A 24164-nucleotide genomic window follows, 5' to 3' on the forward strand; every position below is an offset into this window, starting at 1 on the left:
TAAGTTTGGAATCAATGATCATTTTCATTCTCTCCTTTATATAAGTCCATATAGTAATCTTTGATTACAAAGATCCACATTTACTTGTCCAAATACTTTCTTATATTCGTTTAAAAAGGCTTTTTCCAGTCAAGGATAATCAAGGTCAATGAACTTCAAGCATGTATATCAAACTTCATTTTTTCCCTAGATTTTTTCTCTGTCAAGTTCTGATAAGGTGATCCACCTTTTTATAGTGACCCTGTTTCTTGCGTACTCAAGGAAAACCAGCTTATAGGTTTTTTTTCTATTCTTTTAGCCATGGAAGAAAGAAGATAAGATAGGAAATTAAGTCAACCAATACTTTAGTTTGCCTTTATGGAATGAAACATTATTTTGGGGAATTCTTTTGGATGTAAATTGGAAGTTTTTTTTTGGTTCTTTGGAATAGAAGTTGAGTTTTTTTGATACTGGGAAAGTACCTCCTTGTCATACCTTCCTTTGGTTGAGGATCTCCCAAGGATTGAGGGAAAACGGAGGATACCTTATTTGGCGCTCCCACCATCAGCTTCACAGGGTTTGAAGAAGCAACACGCCTACGTTGTAGCGACAGGTTTTTATAATAAAAATTTGCATGTCATTTGTTCTAATAATATTTTTCAATTACTATTTTTTGTGTCAATAACTTAAAAATAAGCTCTCTAATAATAATATATCTTCATTTTTCATTAAAAAATATAGTTAACATAGTAATATTCAACATTGTCAACAAATTTAATCTTTTCACAGTTCATACCTTTTATTTAAAATAGTTGGGGATTATGACCTATGACGATGTTGTGTACAATATCTAGCGTAGATTCTCTTATTTAATAATATTTATTCCATTTGTCAGGTATTGTAGTCAGGTTGTCACCTCCGATCAGATTCGGGATTGTCAGCCAATATTAATCCTCATTCATAGTCAGGTTGTATATACATAGGTAGATCAATAATTAACTGTCTTTGTAATAAATTCAACACATTTTTTCTTACTGTAAAAGCTGCGTTGCAGACAGGAGCGTACTAGCCTAGTACGTCAGGAATTAGCTAGTTTGTATAAAATTGTATATGGGGGTTATAGGTATTTTTCTTCATTAAATTTGTTGGTTGTACATATATGTTTTATTATCCTCTACCATTTTAATAGTATTAGTTAGGTACAGCAATATAGGTCACGTGGAGAAGAAAATACTCAATTCTTCCCTGGCGCCCTTATACGTTCTCAGTAATATCTTCTCGGTCAGTAGTTCTTTTTTTTCATTTCTTTCCTTATTTTAATTTAGTTTCTTAACACTCCAGTACTTCATTAGGTACCGTCTTATTTCGGGCGTGCAAATACGGCCTGATCCTCTCCTGAGTCCACTTGATACAGTCTCTTAAATATCCAGCTAGCCTAGTTTCAGGAAACTTAAATAACTAAGTAATTACCCCTTTGAAGCTATATCTATTCTGCCACAACAAAACCTCATTTTGTTACAATCTGTTTGCATTATTTTTTTACCATTAATCAAAGAGCACTGGTCTACAAGTGTAGACCGCGCGACTAAGAGTGTTCCAGTTTTTAGTTTTATATACAGTGCGTCCATAAAGTAACGCATAAATTCATTATTTCGTAAACTAGCAACTTTTAATTTTTAATTTTTCGATTTTTATTTTTAATTTCCGATTTTTTGGCATATATATCAAATTAGTGACGTCATCCATTTTATCGTGACGACGTAATCGATGATTTTTTTTAAATAAGAATAGGGGTCATGTGATAGTTCATTTGAAAGGATATTCAATTCTCTATTCCATAATATAAATATTAACATAATTATTTATACAAGGTGTTCAAAAAAACATTTTTTTATTTAAAATAATTGAGACAAAAAGAAGAATGTATGTAATTTATCTCATTCAAAATACGTTTTAATGTTGTCAGAAAACAGGAAATAAATGTTTATTTGACAAATAAATATTATTTTTCGCTAAAATTCAATGTTAAAGCTGCCACCCAGTTTGCCAGTTTTGCCAGTTTGATTATTTCGTTTAAGCGAAAATCAATGTTTATTTGTCAAATAATTTTTTTTTGTTTTCTGACAGTAATAAAACGCATTTTGAATTAAATCAATTACATACATTCTTTTTGTCTCAATTATTTTAATTAATAAAATATTTTTTTTGAACACCCTGTATAAATAATTATGTTAATGTTTATATTAGTGAATAGAGAATTGAATAGCCTTTCAAATGAGCTATCACATGACCCCTATTCTGATTAAAAAAACATCGAATACGTCATCACGCCCAGACGGATGACGTCACTAGTATGATATATCCCGAAAAATCGTAATTTAAAAATAAAAATCAGCCTGTTTCGGAATTTTTCCTTTAAGTCGCTGGTTTACGAAATAGCGAATTTATGCGTTACTTTATGGACGCACTGTATAAAGCGACCTCATTGAAAACTTAACATAGGAACTATGTATTCAAACAGCAAATTAAATATGGATCAACTATACATTCCCTGCTAAGAGAACTTAGACTAGACGACGAGCTCGCGTACTGCTCGGAGTTCAAGAAGTCGTACCCCCTCCCCCTAATATTCCAACAAATTACGTGGTACGATGTTGAATTCGTGAACGAATTTGCAATATGTCAACAAGAACAGCATGCCAAAGATGTGACAAATTTGCATGCAAGGATCATCTCAGGGATATTTGCACTGAATGTTTGACGGACTAAAATTGTGCCACATTTGCCATTTAATAGTTTTGTTCTTTTTTTAATTTTTAGTACTATTCTTTATTATCCATCCCTATTGGTCATTCTAGAAGTTCATAGATAAAAAATATTTGTGTTTTTTACTAAATTGAGCTTATTTTTGTGACCACTTTCACTTACTTGCGAATAAAGACCCAAAAAATTATGACTTCGTTTTTAATTTTACCACTGTAAAAATAAGAAATGCGAAGGAACAAAACATATCTAATATCAAAGTACGGACATAAATAAACATGTTATTAACCATTAATTTGTTAATTTTGTTAAAATCCGGTATTATACGATAAAAAACTATTGGGCTACAATCGTAGATTGCGCGACTATGCTCATCAGCAATAACCGCGCGCAGGGCCTATTTTACCACTAGGCCAGTGAGGCACCTGCCTCGGGCTCGCATTTTAATGGGGCCCGGAAAGATCATCAAAAAAATTTTATTGCAATAAAACAAAATAAATTTTCAAATTTGTCAACTGTGGTCTTAGAACCACATGAGCCACACTTTGGAAATCTTTCTACGTATCATCCACAGTAGAATCAGAGATAAATGTGAAGAAGATCAGGATGAAACACAATTTGCCTTCAGAAATGGACTGGGAACCCGGGTCGCACTCTTTGCACTAAATGTATAATTGCAGAAATACCGAGATCAAAGGAAATACATATTTGCTGTATTTATTGACTATGAGAAAGCCTTTGATCGAGTACAACATCACAAATTAATTAAAATATTAAAGGATTAAGGAGTTGATAGTCAAGATGTACGAATCATAGACAAATTATACTGGCGTCAAACAGCGACAGCTTGGATAAAAAGAAAATTAACAGAAATATTCAAAATACAAAGAGGTGTCAGACAGGGTTGAATAATGTCTCCACTGTTATTCAATTTATATTCAGATAGAATATTTAAAGAAGCGCTCCATATTTTGGAATGGGGTGTGAAAGTTAATGGAATTCTGATAAATGCAATCAGATATGCAGACGATACAGTTATTTTAAGTGATGATATGAATACATTACAACACCTTTTAAATGCCATTGACCCAGTGGGAAGAGAGTTTGGCCTAAACATAAACTGTTCAAAAACAAAATACATGGTATTTAGCCGTTTGGCCCATCAAGATTCAGAGTTATATGTTGATGGTCATATAATTCAAAGAGTACCCAGTTTTAAATATCTTGGTTGCCATACTGAACAACTAGATCCAGATAAAGAGATAAAATGTAGAATCGAGATAGCCCGCACGACATTTTAAAAAATGAGGTCATTCTTCTGTAATGATAAATTGCAACTTAAACTTCGAAAGCGCATGATTAAATGTTACATTTGGTCAGTCCACTTGTATGGTGTCGAAGCATGGACATTAGAAATATCGACCATTAATCGTTTGGAGGCCTTTGAAATGTAGCTGCACAGACGTAACACTGAAAATACCATGGACGGCTACTCTGACAAGTGTGGCAGTCCTTACGAGAGCAAATGCTGCCCGCGAGCTGCTTGATAACATCAAATATAGAAAGATGGCCTATTTTGGACACGTAGTAAGGGGAGACCGGTATAATATTCTTCAACTTATTATGATTGGTAAAATCGAAGGACGCAGAGGAATTGGTAGAAAGCAGGCCTCTTGGTTGAATAATATCCGGGAGGGGACAGGAATAAAGAAAGCAGAACAACTATTTAGAATAGCTCGAGATAGAGACAGTTTCGCCATGTTAATCGCCAACGTCAAGAGGACTTGATAGGGCACGTTAAGAAGAAGAAGATCTTAGAACAATTAAAAAATTTGATATCAATATTAACTAATTAACTGAATTAAGATTATTATTAAATTATATTTAGAGGCCCGAAAATTATGCAGTGCCTCGGGCCTGATTTTAAGTAAAATAGGTTCTGACCGCGCGCCTAACGTAGGGTTAAATAATGATTATGATCTAGAAGGTGATTTGCGTACGTAGAATCTGTTTTTCTATTGTTGAAAACCCTTTTGTGGTCTGCTATCCGTTTATCAAAAGTATTGCCAGTTTGGCCGATGTAAGTTTTTGGACAGTGATCACATGTCAGTTTGTAAACACCGCTCTGCAATTGCTTTTTCTTTCGGCTCTTATTATTCTTAATGTTAATTCTGAAAGCTACCATTTTTTCGAACTAGCAATAACTTGAGGAAATATATTAAGAACAATAAAAGTCAAAAGAAAAAAAAACTATTACAGAGTGATGTTTACAAACTGACATGTGGTGACTGTCCACAAAATTACATCGGTCAAACTGGCAGAACCTTTGACAAACGGATAGCAGAACACAAAAGGGCTTTCAACAATAGAAAAACAGATTCAAGATCATAATCATTATTTTTTTAATGAACAGTTTCAAATTCCTCGTATCCAAACTAAAGGCCTTAAGGTGTCTTTATTAGAATCTATGGAAGTTAATAAATTGAAAAATACAGATATAATTCTGAATGGTCAACTTAAGACAAACAGCTCCCCAATCCTAAAACCTATTCACATATTCAGTTAGAGCAAGAGAAAATAAGTCATTTGTGCAAGGCCCTCTGCCAAAACAGCTATGTAACATTAAGTTATAATAAATTTTATGGAAGTATCGAAAACCAAAATTTTCAGTGTTTTATTGTTAGACAAAATTTGTTAGTTTCATACTTTCTAAAAATAAAATTAAATTTGCACTTTGTTAGAATGCATTATACATGTTGATAATACCCAACAGTAATTAAAATAATATTAAATACCTATTTTCAATTTAATATTTACAATATTACAGCTTCATTATATTTATTTAAAATTTACATATAAAAGTACCAAAGAGAAAAGCAATTTGCAATTTTAACCTATACCTAAATTTAAATACCAGTTTTAAAGTTATATTATTTATGGCATTTGATTATACTGAATATAATTAGGGGAGTGCATATAAATTTTCACTTTGGAAAAAATCAAACAAGATAGAACTTTTTGTAATTTCATTAAGAAATGTTTAATAAACAACATATCAAAAAGTTCTACTCGAGAAGTGGGTACTTCATTTTTTATTAAACAAATGAGCTGCGAAATTAGATGTTTTTTTAAATAACTCCGAAATAATAAAATTTAGGAAAAAACTGACTTGACCATTGAAAAATTCAGAAAATTTTACAAAAAACCTTATATTATATAGTCGAGGAAATGAAGCTGAAAAAATGGCAAAACCTCGCAATTTTTTCGTCCAGCATCGATTTGTACAAAAATTTGGTGATAGGCTCATTTTACCCTCTAGTTCATTTTCTATATTGAGCCGTTGTACGCTTTTGGTTTTTTAAGGGTGAAAACTAGCCCTAATGGCAAAAAAATATAAAATAATATTTTAAACTTTATTATCGTCAACATTTGGTTCTTACTAGTTACATAATGATTATTTTATGCTTTAAGATATACAACTATCATAATATTTCAACCCTTAAAACCACCCTTGTTGGAGCTATATTTAAAAAATTTACTTATCCTAAAAGAATAATTTTGGTGCATCGATTTACATAAAAAATTGGGATTAGAATCATCTCACCCTGTACTTCATATTCTATATCATGCTTAAGGGCGTTGATTATTTTTAGGGGTGTAAACTACCCCTTATTGTCAAAAATTATATAAAAACATGGTAAACTTTAATATGGGTAAAATTTGGTTTTGATTGGTTAAATAATGATTGTTTTATACTTTATGATATAACATCATAATATTTCAACCCTTAAAAATCACCGTTAATAACTTTACAGTTTTTATAAGTAGATATTTTAATATATCTATACAGAAAAAAAAGTAGAATTAAAGAATTACAAAAACATTTATTTACAAAAAAATATGAATTTATAAATATGTACAAATACAAATACAAATAGTTTTTTAGTCATCTTCCAGTATACGAACCGGTTCTGTGGTATTATACATACATTGAAAATTATCTATAAGCGGACTATCCGAATTTTTCGAAAAAAAAATCGTTTTATAAACATGGCTCCTTCATTTTTGGCGATAAAAAGTTTTTTCAAAAATGACTTAGTAGGATTTTTGAAGAGTTATAAGACTGTGTAAACTAAATTCCGTAAGATCCCTTAGGTTTTAATTAGGGTGGGTTTAAAAGGCTCGAATAAGGGCGTGTTTGCTCGTAAATAGAGGTTTTAAACAGCTATATCTCGCTAACTGTTCACTATAATGAGAATATATTTACAAGGAAATTTTAATTATTAAAAAAGCTACAATTTAGTAGTCTATCATTTTTTTAGTATCTTCAGTATTTTCGGAGATATTTTGAAGTAAAAGGTAAAAAATGGGAAATTCCAAAAAATTAATTTTTTTTAAACTCCAATTTTTCTAAAATTAGGCCTTTTAAATAGGTAAAACTTATTGGGTGTATTGACAATATAAATATAAAAGAAATTACAGAAAGGTGAAGACCAATTCTTAATTAGGAGGGTAGTTAGGGGGTTGTTTTCACTGATTTTTTCGTAGAGAAAAGCAGGTACCGACATTTTTTTGATCATAAGTTACTTAATTTTCAGGCTTGAAACTTTTTATTATTATTTTTTGAAAGAACCAACTGTATACTTGAAAAGATATTATTTACATTTTCCTCGAAAAATGCAAAGTTTTTCCGTTATTTTACTTTGAATATTTCAAATTATGCATTTGGCGAAAAAAGCTAACATTTAACATGCCGTATCTCGGTTTGTATTGGTCGTAAAGATATTACAGAAAAAAAATTTGGTTTGTGTTACTAAAAGATACAATTTTGATATATACAGATTTTTTGATTAAATGCATATTTTTCGAGGTATTCTCAAAAAACCCTCAAGAAAAGTCGATTTTTTCACCGAAAAACTATTACTTTCAAGCGCGAATAACTCGAAAAATATTAGTTTTACGAAGAAAATGTAAAAAGCATTTTTCTCTTAGAAATACATTTTACATCCATTTACATGGTTAAAATGTAATAAAAAATTCCCGCCCCCGAGATGAGGTGGCAACCACCCCCAAGGTTTTAGCGTACAGCGGCATGATATAGAAAATGATCCTTGGACTGTTCCCTACCTTCTGTGAAAATTTCAAGTAAATCCATACTGGACGAAAACATTGCGAGCCAAAATGCTTCATTTCCTCGACTAATAAAGATTACTCTAAAATTAAATCTGTAGCTTCTATAATTTTTTATTTTTAACGCTAAAGTCACCCTTCTCACAAACATTGGCGGACTGTAAACTAGCGTAAGGCGAAGTGCACGGTTAAGTTATTTTAATGTAAATCTTTAACTAATCAATTAAATGAAATTTTACAAATTGGACACAAAAGAAAAATAATTAAGCTATCTTATGGTTATAATAAAAAGAAATAAAATATATGGGCATAAGTACGGTGTGGGCTGAAAATGAGACTTACATGAATTTTGTTTAAAAATGATTTAAAAATGTGTAACTATTACAATTTTTCTTATAAAACTTGAAATTTTGAACAACGTACCTTTCAAACACCTTACTAAACGATGTTTTATTCAAAAAAAATCTCAAAAATTTAATTCAAATGATACGACGTCTCAAAAAATGTAATTTTTGAAAATTTCATCGTTTACAGAATTAACACCACTTTAAGAAGGTATTACTTAAGTTTGAACAGATCTATTACAGTTTTGTAGGCGTTTTTTTAAGACTAGGGTGAATACTTTAAAATACACTAAATTATTTTACTTCAGAAATGAAATAAACTATTTTTTTTAAGAAAATTAAGAAAGATAACAAAAATGTAATAGAAAAACCGAAAATTACCAGCTAAAAAAATGTTTCTACAAAGTGATCAAAACTCTTTTCTGTAAAACTTACCTAAATTACATTTAATAATAAGCTTCAACAATAATAAATGTTCAACAAACAAATTTTTTTAGTTCTTATACAGTATGTCTGCGTAACTTGGAACCTATTGATAACTTTTTTATTATCAGTCTTACGAAAAAAAGTTTCTCTTTATAAAATACTCTGCATCGTATATAATCTAAGACGCAACAATCAAATATAAAATTTTATTACTTTTTTACGAGGTATGTCAAAAAATATGAATTTCACTCAAGAGTAGAGTACCTTTATAATTCACAATATTAAAAATTAATATTAAGAAAAGTTGTTTGGAAATAAAACATGTTTCAGTGTTCAATTACATCCTTCTAATTAAAATATTGTGAATAATAAAGGCATTTAACTCTTTTGAAAAATTCATATTATTTACATACCTCGTAGAAAAATAAAAAAGTTTTATGCATTTTATGAAGAATAACTTTTTCCGTAAAATTGATAATAAAAAAGTTTTCTATGTGGTACCTAGCTACGCAAACATACTGTATAAGAATTTTCAAATTGTAATGCCCTATTCAGATTCAGCATATCCAAAAACAAAATAGAAACATATTTGTTCAAAGTAAAATGATGAATTCAACGATATTTTTAAAATTATTTATACAAAATAATTGTTATTGTTTAAACAATTAATAAACAATTAGCGTCCAAATCTGCGAGTAGAACTTTTTACTTTAACATGTATTATATAAACTAACAAAAAAAGTTTTAGAAAAATATAAGCTTGTTTGAATTTTTCCGAAACAATGCATGTTTTCGTTCTAATTGCACTCCCCTAAATCCAGAACATTGGTTATCTATAGCAGTGATTCCCAACCGGAGGGCAATGGCCCCCGGTGGGCGATTTAAGATTTTCAGGGGGGCGACAGAGCGAAGGGGGCGATATGGGGGGCGATAGAGAAAAGGGGGTGATAAGGGGGCGTTTAGAATCCGGGAAACGAAAAATGGGTAGTTGAGAAAAAAAAATACAATACTTCCGATCGGATAATAAAAACTGAATATGTATACCCGTGCAGGTAATATGGTAATAATAACACAAGCATCTCGTCTAGTAACAGAGGGCTATGAATCATGACACAATTTAATTCGATAGGTATAGTCGCCTCGCAAATGGACTAGAAAATTTAAACCGATTATAACAAAATTCAGTTTGGCGACATTGTGTAAATACCAAGTCTTCTTAGATATCGACAGAACCATAATTGAATCCAGACAAATTAAAATATATATTTGCCAAAAAACTGAGATGTTTTAACCAAATAATGTTTCAAATGGTAGGGGAGCCCAAGCGGGGATTTTTGCAGTTACTCCAGCGCGTCAGAAAATCACAGGGGAAAAAACCCTGTACCCTGTAAATGTACCTCTACCATAAATATATTGGCTCTTCATACAGGGGAGTTCGTTCAGAAAAAAAGGTTCGAAAAGGTCCAGGTCGAAGGGTCTGAAAAAAAATGTATCCTTAGAAAAACTCGAAATCTTCAGATTAAGATAAGGTAAGTTAAGTACATGCAAAACAGTGTATATTTCAAAAATCTAACGATTTGAGTGGGGTGTAACGAAATAGGCGAGTCACAAACTTTCACAAAGAAAAAGCGAATATTTCGCGAAATGAACGTCAGATCGGAAAACTAAAAAATACCTGTTTAATATTTTTCAATATTCTGTCGAATCATACCAAACACTACCCCCTACGGAGAGGCGTGCGTCTAAATTTAAGATTTTAAATACGAACCCCGCAATATTTCGCGAAATGAACATCAGATCGAAAAGCTGAAAAATTCAGGTATTCAATATTTTTGAAAAATCTATCGAATGACACCAAACACGACCCCCCATGGAGGTGGGGTGTGAAGTTACTTTAAAATCTTAAATTGGAGCCCTCATATTTTTGTTGCAGATTTGGATTTATTAGGTAAAAATAAGTAACTTTTTTTCGAGACAATCGAAAAACGATTGTTGGAAATGAAAAATTAAATAAAAAAATGGAAAATCCCCCACTTATGGAAAACTTAACTCAACTTTTTGGTTTTAGGATCTACCCTTTAGAACCCAATACTTTTCCATAACGCTCGAGTAACTGCAAATTTAGCATACTTTCCTCCCCTACTAAAATTTGATGTGAAAAATATATTTTAATTCGATTCGCTAATTAATTTGCTTTTTTGTCCTTAAAAGTAGAAAAAACGTTCAATTTCTCTTGCGTAATAGTTGTAGTGTAATTATTTTAACTGTACTATGCGAATAATTAAATGAAATGAACCTGCAACTACAAGGGAAGAACATAAATATGGCCAAAGCGAAGGGAGTAGTCGAAGTATTCAGTGACAAACTATCTATTTTTGAACAAAATATGCAGAGAAGAGATCTGACCAAATTCCCCAACAAGAAATCTTCTTGTGGTTGTGGTGATTCTGAGGATTTTCAAACATATTGCCTCCACCTTCAAATATTGAAAGAAATCTGCAGCCCCGATTCCAAGATCTGACTAGTCTGAAAGTGCCAACTTGGTTTATCAATCCTTTTAGCGTGGAAGTTTCAACGGCATGTCCTTATCTTTAAGAAAGCTTGATTGATTTGAAACATGATGTTGAAATTGAAAGTCTGTTTCAGGAGTGTGGCTATGAAAGATTTTGACCGCAGGTAAAAGAAGTGTATCCAATCTTGTGGAATGCAATCAAATAGCGATTATCAGCATTCCCCACAATATATCTAGTGGAGAAAGGTTTTAGTTCTGTATGCATATTAAAAAACAAACAAAGAAATAGGCTGGACATAATTTAAAGAGGGGATTTGAGGTTGCTATTAACCAACATTAAGCCAGACATAAAGAAATTATGTGAGAGACACCAGGCCCAAGAAAGCCATACATATAATCATTTATCATTTTACGAAATGCAAAAATAAATAAATACGGATACGTACCTTTTTAGAGAAGGCGAAAACGGCGGGTTCGTTGGAAAAAATATTCCCATGAGATTTTTTTCCATAATCACATGCGTGAGACATCCCAGAATAAGCTTCAAGAAGTCGCCCACGTGAAAAGCGGTCCAAATTTTTTTTAATAATTTTTTTAATCAAATTGTAAAAATCAATATTTTTGGCCGGACAATTTTTTTTAGTTTTCTTGGACTATTCTGGACAAAAAAGTTCTTTTATAATTTTTCTCTAAAGTTGATTGTTTTCGAGTTATAAGCAATTTAAAATTGAAAAAAACAAAAAATGACGAATTTTAAGGCAACTAGGTTAAAAGTTATTATTCTGAAAGTCAAAAAGTGACTAAATCAAAGTTTAAAGCCCTCCCTACAGGATGCTGAGGAAATTTTTGTCATTATTTTATTACTAAGCTGTTATTTTTAAATAATAATAATGAGCGCCATGCACGTGTTAGGCGGTTGTCAATGCTGAGTGCGAGAGAGATGCCATTCCGGCAGTCGAATTGTGCATCTTACTCGCACTCACATTTACAGCCGCGTCAATACGCTCTTACGGCTTATTGTTAATAATTAAAAATAACAGCTTAGTAATCAATTAATGACACAAATTTCTTCAGGATCATGTAGGGGGGCTTTAAACTTTGTTTTAGTCACTTTCTGACTTTCATAATAATAATTTTTAACCGAGTTATTAAGTCTTAAAAATGGCAATTTTCGCGTTTTTCAAATTTTAAATTGCTTATAACTCGAAAAAGATGAACTTAAAAAAAAATATATGAGCCCTTTTTTGTCTAAAATGGTCCAAAAGTCTAAAAAAAAATTGTCCGTCCCAAAATATTGATTTTGGCAATTTGATTAAAAAAAATTGTTAAAAAAAATTTGGACCATTTTTTACGTGGGCGCCGTCTTGAACCTTATTCTGGGATGTCTCACGAATATAATTATGCAAAAAAATCTCATGGGAATATTTTTCCCAACGAACCCGCTGTTTTCGCTCTGTCTATTTGTACTGATTAATTATTTGTTTCAATTTATTTTAATAGGGGGGGACGATTGATGTATTCATAACTGACGAAAGATGTCTAAGGGGGCGATCATCGGAAAAAGGTTGGGAACCACTGATCTATAGTACAACAGGAACATGAAGATGGCGAAGAATACATGTAACAGAAGCTACTAATTATATGAGGTGCAAATCAAATACGTCGTTTATTAATAATAAAATAAAAACAAGAAGTTGGACTTCGTGATTCCTATATTTTCACACAAGCTGACCGGAAGTAGAAGTAAAGTCGATATTTGTCATTCATGTCGATTGATAAAGGAATGCGTTATTTTTGCCAAACTTCCGGTCATAACTTCTTAACCCGAAATTACACCAAAACTGGTACTAAAATATTCGAGCTGAACTTATCAATACACGTCGTTTGATTTAAATCACATCACATACCTACTAACTCTGCGGCTACAATGTTGCCTTTCCGGTTACAACTTTAACCGGAATTAGGTTGTAACTCTAGAGCCAGAGGTCCGAGAATAAGCATGTTTGTGTTATAATTTCTCATTAAACACGTCATTTACCATTATATCTGGTCAATGACGAAAGAATTGAGTGCCGTTACAACTTTAACCAGAAGTGCTGACTTTAAAACAGTACTTCCAGTTTCAACTCTGAGTTTGGAATGTCCGATGATGTTGTGTCCGATGATCTCTGTGTTATAAACTCTCATTCAGCACCTCATAATTTGTCATCCTATCTGTTCAATGACGAAGGAGTTGTATTAAGATTTCTGGTTACAACTTTAAGCGAAAGTGCTGTCTTTAAAATAGTACTTCCTGAATCCGGAAGTCCGAGGTTAACCATCTTTGGATTATAAGTTCTCATTCGACAGCTCATTTGCCATTAACTGTTCAGTGACGAAGGAGTTGTGTTCACAAACAGACAAACGGCCGGATAGGCAGGCATGAAACCGGAAATATACATTTGTTCTCGTCTTACTAAGGCTAAGGCTCCACGGGCGACAAATTTACGCTAGTAGTAGCCGTAAAACGAACTTAAGGTTCCGCGGAATAGAATAGGAATAGCCGAACTGAACCGACCACAGGACTTGTGCGTAGTCGGTTCAGTTTGGCTATTCCTATTCCGTTCCGCGGAACCTAAAGTTCGTTTTACGGCTACTGCTAGCGTAAATTTGTCGCCCGTGCAGCCTTAGCCAAAGCCGTATCGAATAATATATTGTGTGTAATATTTCGGCGACTTTAAAACAGTACTTCCGGTTGCATACTCTAAAGCCGGGAGTTACAGGTCAAATTTATCACCTTTAACACCATCCTTGGTTATAAGCTTTCATTCGACACGCATTTGTCATTCTATCTGGTCTACTGACGGAGGAGTTGTGTCTACCGGTGGACAGACAGACATGGATAATTATTCAAGGTTTTCACATATTTCCAAAATGGGTGAAAACAATAATATCGGTTCACAACATTTTAATAGTTGTGCCTAAATTTTCATACGTAATATACGGTCCTTTACAGTGCCAGCTGTTTTTTCAAACGTATAACGATTCAAAAATAGTTTTCAATAATATAAAAAGATATTTCTACGTAATAGGCTTATTTGGATCCCACGTACCAAACAAAAAGTTTATTAATAGCAAGCTGATTTTTTTAGAATACTCTAAGAAAGACTTAAGTAATAATCAGACGATGGAACTGACATCAGATACCAACTGAGTACTAGTTATTGTTTAAGTGTGAACTAAATCAATATATACTTTGTATAAATGAGTAGCTCTGTATGGTGAATGGATAGTTAAAGGCTCTGTATGGTGAATCTTCTCGTGAAATAGCGTGAATATAAAATAACGTGAAAAAAATCCACTATCTCGTATTAGCAGATCGCCGACTGAAGGTGCGCGAAATATCTGAAACAGTACGCATCTTACAAGGTCTCGTGGATCATATCTTGCATAAAATTTTCGCTAAAGAAAGCTGCCGACGCCATGACCGCAGCGTATGCTCACTAAGGACAACAGCGCAACAATTAGACCACGTCAGAGCAGTGTTAGCGCTTGTTTAAGCGTAATCCGAAGAAGTTTCTACATTGTTTCCTAACTGACGACTAAACATGGATCCACTGGTACAGATCAGAGATTAAGGAACAGTCGAAACAGTGGACGTCACCCGGCTAAAGTGCTCCGAAGGATGCGAAAATTGTTCTATCGACCGGAAAGGTGATGACCACCGTTTTCTGGGATTCACAGGGTGTCATCGATCACTACTTCCTGGAAAAGGGCAAGACAGTCGCAGGGCTTCCGTAAACTGTTGAATTATTGGGCCGATTCGACACTGAATTGCAGTAAAACAGCCGCAATTGGGCAATAAAAAAGTGCTCTTCTTCTATGACAACGCCCTGGCTCACACCTTCGCCATCATCATGACCAAATTGGTTGAATTGGGCTCCAAACTGCTGTCCCATCCACCGTACTCTCCAGATTTGGCCCTATACGACTTCTTTGTTTCCAAATTTGAAAAAGTCACTCGCCTGGCAGAAATTTAAGTCGAATGAAGAGGTGAACGCCGCCACAGAAGCCTACTTTGAAAACCTCGAGAAAACGCATTTTTCAGACAAGTTAACACATTGAACGCCACGTGAGTTCTCACGTAGGCGTAACTCACGCCTTGTTTGGCCCAGGCGCTCAGTGAGTTAAGTATAATTCACATTAGCATTGAGATTCTGAACGTGGAGCCTGAAAGGAAAATACAAAAAATTTTAACGTAGCGGTTAATGAAAGAAGTTGTAGCATCACTAGAAGTGTATTGAGCTAAACGGAGACTATGTTCAGAAATAAATTACCACTTTTTCAAAAATTTCTTTTGCAGGCTAAATACTAGTCGGACTGCCCTAGTAGATGGATTTATACATTGTTTTGTAAATATTGATAAAATTACTATGTGGACTGATACTGCTAATATTATGTAGGGATATATTGGAAGTATTATCTACAGTTGTCAAATTACTCAATCGCAATAAACATGTCTTAAATGTATCAGCATGTGATAATACAATTATATCACAAGGACAATTTAATCATGTCTATGTAATGAATCCTCAGACGGGCAATTTGAAAGGTGATCGCTACGAGTAATTTAATCGCTTTGATTTATTAATGCTTTCTGATTCTCTGTGCTCCGCAGATACTGACGTAGTGAGTAGTGATATATACAAGTGAATTAAAGGTCTATTATGGCAGGAGTATAGTATGTGGATTTATGGGATCCAGTTTAATGATGCATGTTGTGTGTTATAAATATTTTTAAAGCCGAATTCTAAAGCCAAGTAAGGGGCGCTTACATGGGCAACAAAAATTGCTCAATTATGTCGATTGTGATGTGAAAAATACACGAAATTTTGCAACTGCAAAATAGCAAAATGTATCAATTTTGAAAAATGTTTAGCAACTACAATATTGAGGGATGAGGAGCAAATCGAAGAAACTAGATAGTTGAAAAATGCGCTCTACTTGGATGACATTCTGGCTGCGGCGGCTTGTAATGCTTTTATTCTTCTTCTTTAAGTGCCATGTCCGCGACGAAGGCTGGCAATCATCATGGTAATTCTGACCTACTGTAACGGTTTGGCACGTTACGGAATCATTTTTGAACTCTTTAATTATTTTTATAATTATTTTCTCTTGATCTCTTAATTAATTTCTCCAATTTTCGCGTAATTAACTATTTATAATTATTATCTTTTATATTTAAAATTTCTTGCAACGATGTCACACCTAATTATGTTTTGGTATCACTGATGGAACGTACTATATACGCCACCTAGCGAGAAATATTCTTTCGTGTTCTAAAAAATTCGACAAGGCGGTCGTGCTTGATTTTTACTTGACTGTGAAGTGCGCTGGAAGTAGCTCGGCGGACCTCTGGTTCCATAATGGCGGAAGATCTCGTTTTTTAAAAAGTTATTTACTGGGAAATACAGTTCCATTGGAAGTAGAAATGGTGTCCCGTGGGTTTGTTAAATCCATCCAGCATGTTCTTGAGGAAAAACAATATGGGAAATTCCGGGAAATATTTTTTTTGACATGTGAAGGTTAGGTTGGATCTTACATTTAATTTTTCATTTAAAATATCCTTTCCAGTTCAATTTTCCCAGTAAATTTGTTAATTATTGAATTTAGTTTCTTTTATTCATTCCACCGTGTGCAATACTTGTTCGAAGAAAGTTCTAATAGTCTTAGTTTTTGGTTAATTAAGTTTGAAGTCTGTCCACACCCAATATTTGATAAATTGTAAATAAAAAATCTAACGATATGCCGCTCATATCACACTGGCAATATAATTATCCTATAACATTTTGTTCTACATATCATATTCTGTATTTAAATTCTACATCAAGGTCACACACAATACCTTTTCACATCTGATAAGCTGTGTTAATGGATGTTTTTTATTGCTGTTCATTCTAAAAAACCTCTTCCTCATTACTTCTTCTTTTGTTTTTTCTACTCACACATGTTAGATTGGAAATTGAAACTAATACTGGAAAATGTTTGTTTTTTAGCCATTTGGGAGAAATATTAAAACCTACCATGTATCTTTCGACCACCTGGAAGGAGACGATTACAGCCACAGTCAAGTCACTTGGGGAAACAAGTTTTTGGGGGCATTCCAGCTCCTTTTCGTCTTAGCACCTGGGTCTACAGGAGGCTTGGTTTTGCACCATCCTGGTGCTTATTTCCGGAGATGCAGCAGCATCCTCTTTAGGAGTCGTTTAGGTTTGGTTTGGGAACATTTAGTGTTGTGCCTTAAGTAACTATTATGATTAATATCACAGACATTTGGTTAATGCATTATGTTTATTAATTCTTTTTCTTAAGATTTATTTGGGTTTTGATATAGGTACATATAAGTTTATTAAGTTCTCGAACATGTATAATTTTGCGGTATTGTACGTTGAGCTCGGCGTATCTGCCAAAAGGTATCTTTTTATATTTGATGGTCTATTTAGGTCGATTTCATGTCATTATATAAATTTAGGTTGTATTAGTTGCTTGTTTCCCAAATATTTTGTGTCATTAGCTTTTCTTCATTTGTTCGGTCAATTTAAGTCGTTTGTATAGGTATTTAGCTTAACTTCATTTCTTTAACTTTCATTCAATAATTTTGCTTAATTCATTATTGTATTTCCCTTAGTCAGGCTTGTGCCTGCTTATTTATAGTTTCTCATATCCGTCGGTTTTTAATTAAGTTGTACGTAGCAAGTGTACTATAACCATTTGGTAAAAGTCTCATGTGATTTGTACTCTATATGTAAGTAAGAGGTACTTATATAATTTTATAACAGGTAACATGATTGTTGTTATATTGAATATAAATTGTTAAAATATAACGTTGTCATTTTAGAGTCACATAATATTAGCCCAGTAAATAAACGGGAAATTCGGTGATACCGTGTAATTTTCAGGGGCAACTCCGAATTGCATGAAAATTTGGATTTAGGTTCTACTTACCCTCCACTTCAAAGTTGAATTTGTGCCGTTGGTTGCTTTTACTTGGGGAGTGACAGTTACCCCTTCTCGGGGGTGAAAAAACATACGTTCAAGATAAGACCGGAAATGGATAAATTGACTGATGTTAAGCAACTTGTGTTCTATAGAGTTTTTTAAGTAAGTCAATACTTTTCGAGTTATTTGCCATTGAAAATGTTAATTTTTCGACAAAAAAATTACGTTTTCAGACGGTTTTTCGCAAATAACTCAAAAAGTAAATATTGTATCGAAACAAATATCCTTAGCAAAAGTGTAGCTTATAAAAAACCCAAAAAAATGGTGTATCAGTAAACTCCATCAATCAAATAAAAATAAAGTTGTAGCTCATGAAAAATACGTTCTTATACGTCTAATTCAAAATCGAATATTTCAAGGTGAAATCACCAAAAAATTAAGCATTTTCGGGAAAACCCATTTAAACTTTTTTAAAGTGTTTATAAAAAGCTTTGTTTTAATTGTTAACAAAAGTTTTAGCATTAAAAATAAGCGAGTTACGCTCAACATAAAGTTGGCCCTCTTTTTTTTTTTTGTAAAAAATCATGAAAATTTCGCCGTGTTTAGCTCCCCTAATGAAATTAATCGCTAAAGCTTTACAAACAATTTACTTACCTATTTATTTTTTATATGATCTATCAGTCTCACCGGTTTAAAGTGTTTATTTTTGAAAGGGTTATAATTGAGAAAGCTTGAATGGGTCACTAATCACGAGTGTATGCAAATTTTGAACAGCCATATCTTAACCAATTATTGTCTTACTGAGAAACAAAATGAAACTAGCATATCTATAATAGCAAAACCTACATTTTTTTACTCTTTAAGACTTTTCTTATCACTAATACTTTTTAAGTTATTTTGAAAAAATTAAATCTTTCAAAAATTTTTGGAAAAATGTTTTTTATTATAAAACCAAATGTTTTAAAAAATAAGCACATCAAGCCAATCAAACTTACAGATCATATAAACAATACACATACAGTTAAAATAGATGGTAAAGCCAAACGATTAATTTCATTTAGGGTGCTAAATAGAGGGAGGTTTTCACGATTTTTTTTACCAAAAAAAAGGGGCCAACTTTTTTTCAGTGTAACTCGTTTATTTTTGATGCTGTAAACTTCTGTAAAAAACAAGTAATAAGCTATTTTTCGATACTTTAAAAATGGTAATAAGGTTTTCCCGAAAAACGCTTCTTTCTTCGGTGATTTCGGTTGAATTATTCGATTTGGAATTAGACGAATAAGAACGTATTTTTCATGAGCTACAACTTTGCTTCTACTCAATTTGTAGACTTTACTGGTACACCATTTTTTTATAGGCTACACTTTTGCTAGATATATTTTTTTCGACAAAATATTTACTTTTTGAGTTATTTGGTAAGAACGGTCTGAAAACGTAGTTTTTTTGTCGAAAAATCAACATTTTAAATCGCGAATAACTCGAAAAGTATTGACTTACGTAAAAAACTTTATAGAACAAAAGGTGCTTAAAATAAGTCAATTTATTCATTTCCGGCCTTATTTTAAACACGCGTTTTTCACCCCTCGAGAAGGGGTAAATATCACCCCCCAAGTAAAAGCAACCAACGGCAAAAATTCAACTTTGAAGTGGAGGGTAAGTAGATCCTAAATCCAAATTTTCATGCAATTCGGAGTTGCCCCTGGAAATTACACTCCAAAACGGTCATTTATTGGGCTATATGCATTTGGTTAACTCAGAGATTGTTAAAAATCTAGTAGTTATTTTTAATAAATGTTTATTCACTTTGTATATCATTTATTCTTATTTCTTTTATATTTACATTTACTTATAAGTTTAATATATTTAATATTTAATAGCAGTGTAAGATACCTGGGAGAGTGATCGAAGATCATTTTCTTGGCGCCCATGATTTGTTAGTGTTTTTTAATTTGTTCTTCTTCAGCAATTATTCTCTTTTATTCATTTCAAAACATTATTCTTATCTTAGTAGTAATTTCCTTTCTTAGTCTTCATCCCTATATACTTAGAGCTACCGTTTTCAACAGGCATGCAAAATTAGCCGTATCCATCCTTGAGTGTCAAGTTGTCGTTCTCTTGCACCTTTAGCTAGCCTAACTCCCTTAGTTTGCCTCTGTCTATTCATGTATCTATTACCTATTTATTCATCACTCCTTTCACCTTATCATTTTATTTTACAAATACTACTTCAAAGTAGTATTTTGTTACTTCTGCTTCTCAACGTAGAAGCCGCACATTTTTGTTCTTATTTAGTTACACATAGTCATTTTCTTTTTCCTTACTTCTGTTGGAGTTTATCATCCTCTTGACTTTCACTCACACAGAAGAAGTTCTTTTTTTTTGTTACATTGGCGCCCAATAGGGAGGCAGTTACACTGAACAGTTACCTTAAAATGCAAGCAAACCATTCTCTCAGGTTCTTTAAATAGGAAACGCGTCTCCTTCCTACGCTTCTCCTACCCTCTAATTTCCTTTCTTTTATTGTGTCTTCCATTAGAGAGGCCTCTCTCTGCCTACTCTCCATAACACTTCTATATACGTGGCTCTATGTACCCATGAAATCCTAAAAACTCTTCTAAATGCCCACATTTCAAACACGTTCGATCTATTGCATTTCGGTTTAATGTCCATGATTCAGCTCCACAATAAAGCACACTCTGTACATTTACTACTACTACATGTCGTTTATAACGTTCTCTGCCGTTTTTTGACTTCCAGTCGCCACTTTGTCGGGTTGTTCCATAGGTTTTCTTCTATGTCTCCTTCATGCATAACATTTAATTAGCCCTATTCTGAGGACCAATGCAGGGCTTCCAATCCCGCAATACCAAGATCTCGGTATCGCGTTATTTTCCAATCCCGCGTGATGCGGGACTACAGGCGCGGGATTTGCGGGACTGAAAAAAGCGTACATTACTGCTATAGCTACGCTCAAAATGATTAAAAAAACTCTCTTTGCTCCGTATTTTACAACGACGTAGAAATGTGACTGCACTACTGATTTATCTCAAAAGCCTTGTAGTTACCAAGCGTCGTGTGACGATGAAACTTTTCATCTTCCACCGAAAAGTTTATTCGAAAAGAAATTAATGATTTTGTAACGGGAATGAACTTCAGCCTTTTAAATTCATCTGAGAGCAATGATGATGAAGAGGCTGATCAAGTAAGAAACACGTGAGAAACAATGTAGAGGTTCCATCATGGGGTTCCGTTCTTGATCTTACATTGCAACAGGAGTTAGAGTTATGACTATATCGTCAGCATGTACCTAATTTATTTAGTTTACCCGTCGCCATTTTGAGCTAATACACTTGAATCGATAGAGCGAATACACTCTATGAATCTGGGGAGTCAATGGGAAAATATCTTAAATTTACATATAAAGCCTAAAAACGAATACCGTCGACGTATGGAAGCCGAAAGGGCATTTTCTGCTGCTGGCTATATTGTGTCTAAAATACTCAGGAATTTGACAGATGACAGTTTAGATTTAGATATTGGCTCGTATGAATAAAAATGAGAATGGAGTTTATACTCCAAATCTTGGAGTACATACTCCACGCGGTAGTATCTACTCTTATGTACGCTGAGTAGAAACTCGCATCTCAACAACAGGTTTTTTATACAAATGAAATGTAGTATAAACTTATACTTTATATAATTGATGGATTCGACCGTTACTTGATGGTAGTTCATTTTATCTCACAATAAAACACTGAAAAACGTTTGTTTTCTATACTTCCACAAAATTTATTACAACTATGTTATTACTACAACTGTTTCGGCAAAGTGCCTTTCTCAAGTGATATATTTTACAATGTGTTTGTCTTTTTAAGTCTTTAACTGAAGAGGTTGAGGAGTGGGGAGCTGTTTGTCTCAAATTGGTCATTCAGAATTATATCTGTATTTTTCAATTTAATAATTTCCATTGATTCTAAAAGTGATAGCTTAAGGCCTTTATTTTGAATATGTAGAATTTAAAACTCTCCATTGAAAGAATGATTATGATCTAGAAGGTGAAGTGCGTATGTAGAAGTATCTGTTTTTCTACTGTTGAAAGCCCTTTTGTGTTCTGCTATCCGTTTGTCAAAAGTTCTGCCAGTTTGACCGATGTAAGTTTTCGGACAGTCACCACAAGTTAGTTTGTACACACCACTCTGTAGTTGCTTTCTCTTTCGGCTTTTATTGTTTTTAATATGTTTGCTTAAGTTGTTGTTAGTTCTGAAAGCTGGTGTTATTCCTTTCTTTTTTATGTATCTGGCTATTTTTGTTGTTATTTTGCCAGTATATGTGAGAGAGCAGAAGGTACTGGGTTTTTTCTGTGGTGGTGGATACACTAATTTCAAGGCTTTCTTATGGAGTTTTTGGTTTAAAATGTTGTTAACTGTTTGTTCGTTATAGCCATTGTTTACTGCTATTTGTCTAATGATATTTAGTTCTGTCTCGAAGTTATTTTTTGTCATAGGAATTTCTGTCAGTCTATGTATCATGCTATGGTAGGCTGCTAATTTGTGTTGTGTAGGATGGGATGATGAATTGTGTATAGTTGTGTCAGTATGGGTAGGTTTATGATATACGGAGAACTCATGTTTGTTGTGTAGTCTGGTAATCGTTACATCTAGAAAGTTTATGGAATTATTCTGTTCTGTTTCTATTGTGAACTCAATATTACTATGAAGTGAATTAATGCATGATAGAAATTGGTCAAGTTGTCTGTTAGTTCCTGTAAAGCAGGCTAGTATGTCATCCACGTATCTCCACCAATATAAGAACTGTTTAAATACGGGGTGTTTAGAAATTGTTGTTCCAAGTTGGTTCATAAATATATCTGATAGTAATGGGCTTAGAGGATTACCCATAATAAGTCCTGCACTGTTGTTTGTGTAAATTTGATTATACTTTATGCCGATACTCATGAGAACGTACTCGGAGTTTATACTCCGTTTTTATTCATACCATCCAATATGTTGTGTTTCCTTTGCAAACATTTTCAATTGAAAGCTTAGCTAATAATAGTAACTTATAGCAAGCAATATAGCAACTAAATTAGTAAACTATATTAATTTTCAGTTGAAAATGGGTTTTTTTGGTTGATTTTTAAAATTTTGTTGGTATATTTTTTAAGAAGATAAATTTTTTGTTTTTTCAGTATTTGTTACTGCTTTTTTGTAAAGAAAAAACAGATTTGATCTCATACTAATAGTAATACTTAAATAAATGTGGAGTTAGTTGATTAATTTATTGTTTTATTTGCCTTATATAAATATGACTATTTTCAATATGCGGGATTCCGCAAATACCGAGATCCCGCGGGATTGAAAATTCGTAGTCCCGCAAATACCGAGATTGAACTCAGGCTGCGGGATTGGAAGCCCTAGACCAATGTCAGATCTTTCCTGCATAAACTCTTTTTCATTTTCACGAAGTTGACACGTGCTCTTTCAATTCTCATTCTTATTTCAGCAGTATACTCGTTATTTTCTGTGATTATCGTTCCCAAGTAAGTATATTTCTTACTCTCTCAATATGCTGGCCGCCTATCGTTAATATTTCGTTTGTATTGTTGTTCCTGCTAATTTTCATAAATTTTGTTATTTTGATGTAAAGGGAGAGTCTGTATTCTCCACTATATCTTAATATTTTGTTCATTATTCTTTCTAAGTCTTCCAAGTTGTCGGCTAACATGAGTGTATCGTCGGCATACCTAATGTTATTGATTAATCTTCCATTCACTTTTATGCCGACTGTCTCCTTTACCAAAGCTTCTTGTATGATTTATTCAGAATACGTATTAAACAGTATACAACCTTGACTGGCCCCTCTCCTTATCTCCATTTCTTCTGACACTTCTCGTCCAATTTTCACATTCGATCGTTGGCTGTAGTGTAAATTTGATATCAAAGATTTACATCCCTCATATCCAGATTCTTGTTTTTGAGTACGTCTATAATATAAGTTGTTCATGTTTTACCTTGTGCTTTTATTATCATTAG

General features: G+C 33.0%; 1 protein-coding gene across 1 annotated transcript in view; it reads right to left on the reverse strand.

The window, feature by feature from the left end:
• The window catches only part of LOC114330063 (nephrin-like), a 197134-nt gene that overhangs the window by 91546 nt on the left and 81424 nt on the right, over positions 1-24164 (reverse strand). The window lies entirely within an intron of this gene.

The sequence above is a fragment of the Diabrotica virgifera genome, chromosome 6, assembly GCF_917563875.1.
Source record: "Diabrotica virgifera virgifera chromosome 6, PGI_DIABVI_V3a".
In the NCBI taxonomy this organism is placed as follows: domain Eukaryota; kingdom Metazoa; phylum Arthropoda; class Insecta; order Coleoptera; family Chrysomelidae; genus Diabrotica; species Diabrotica virgifera.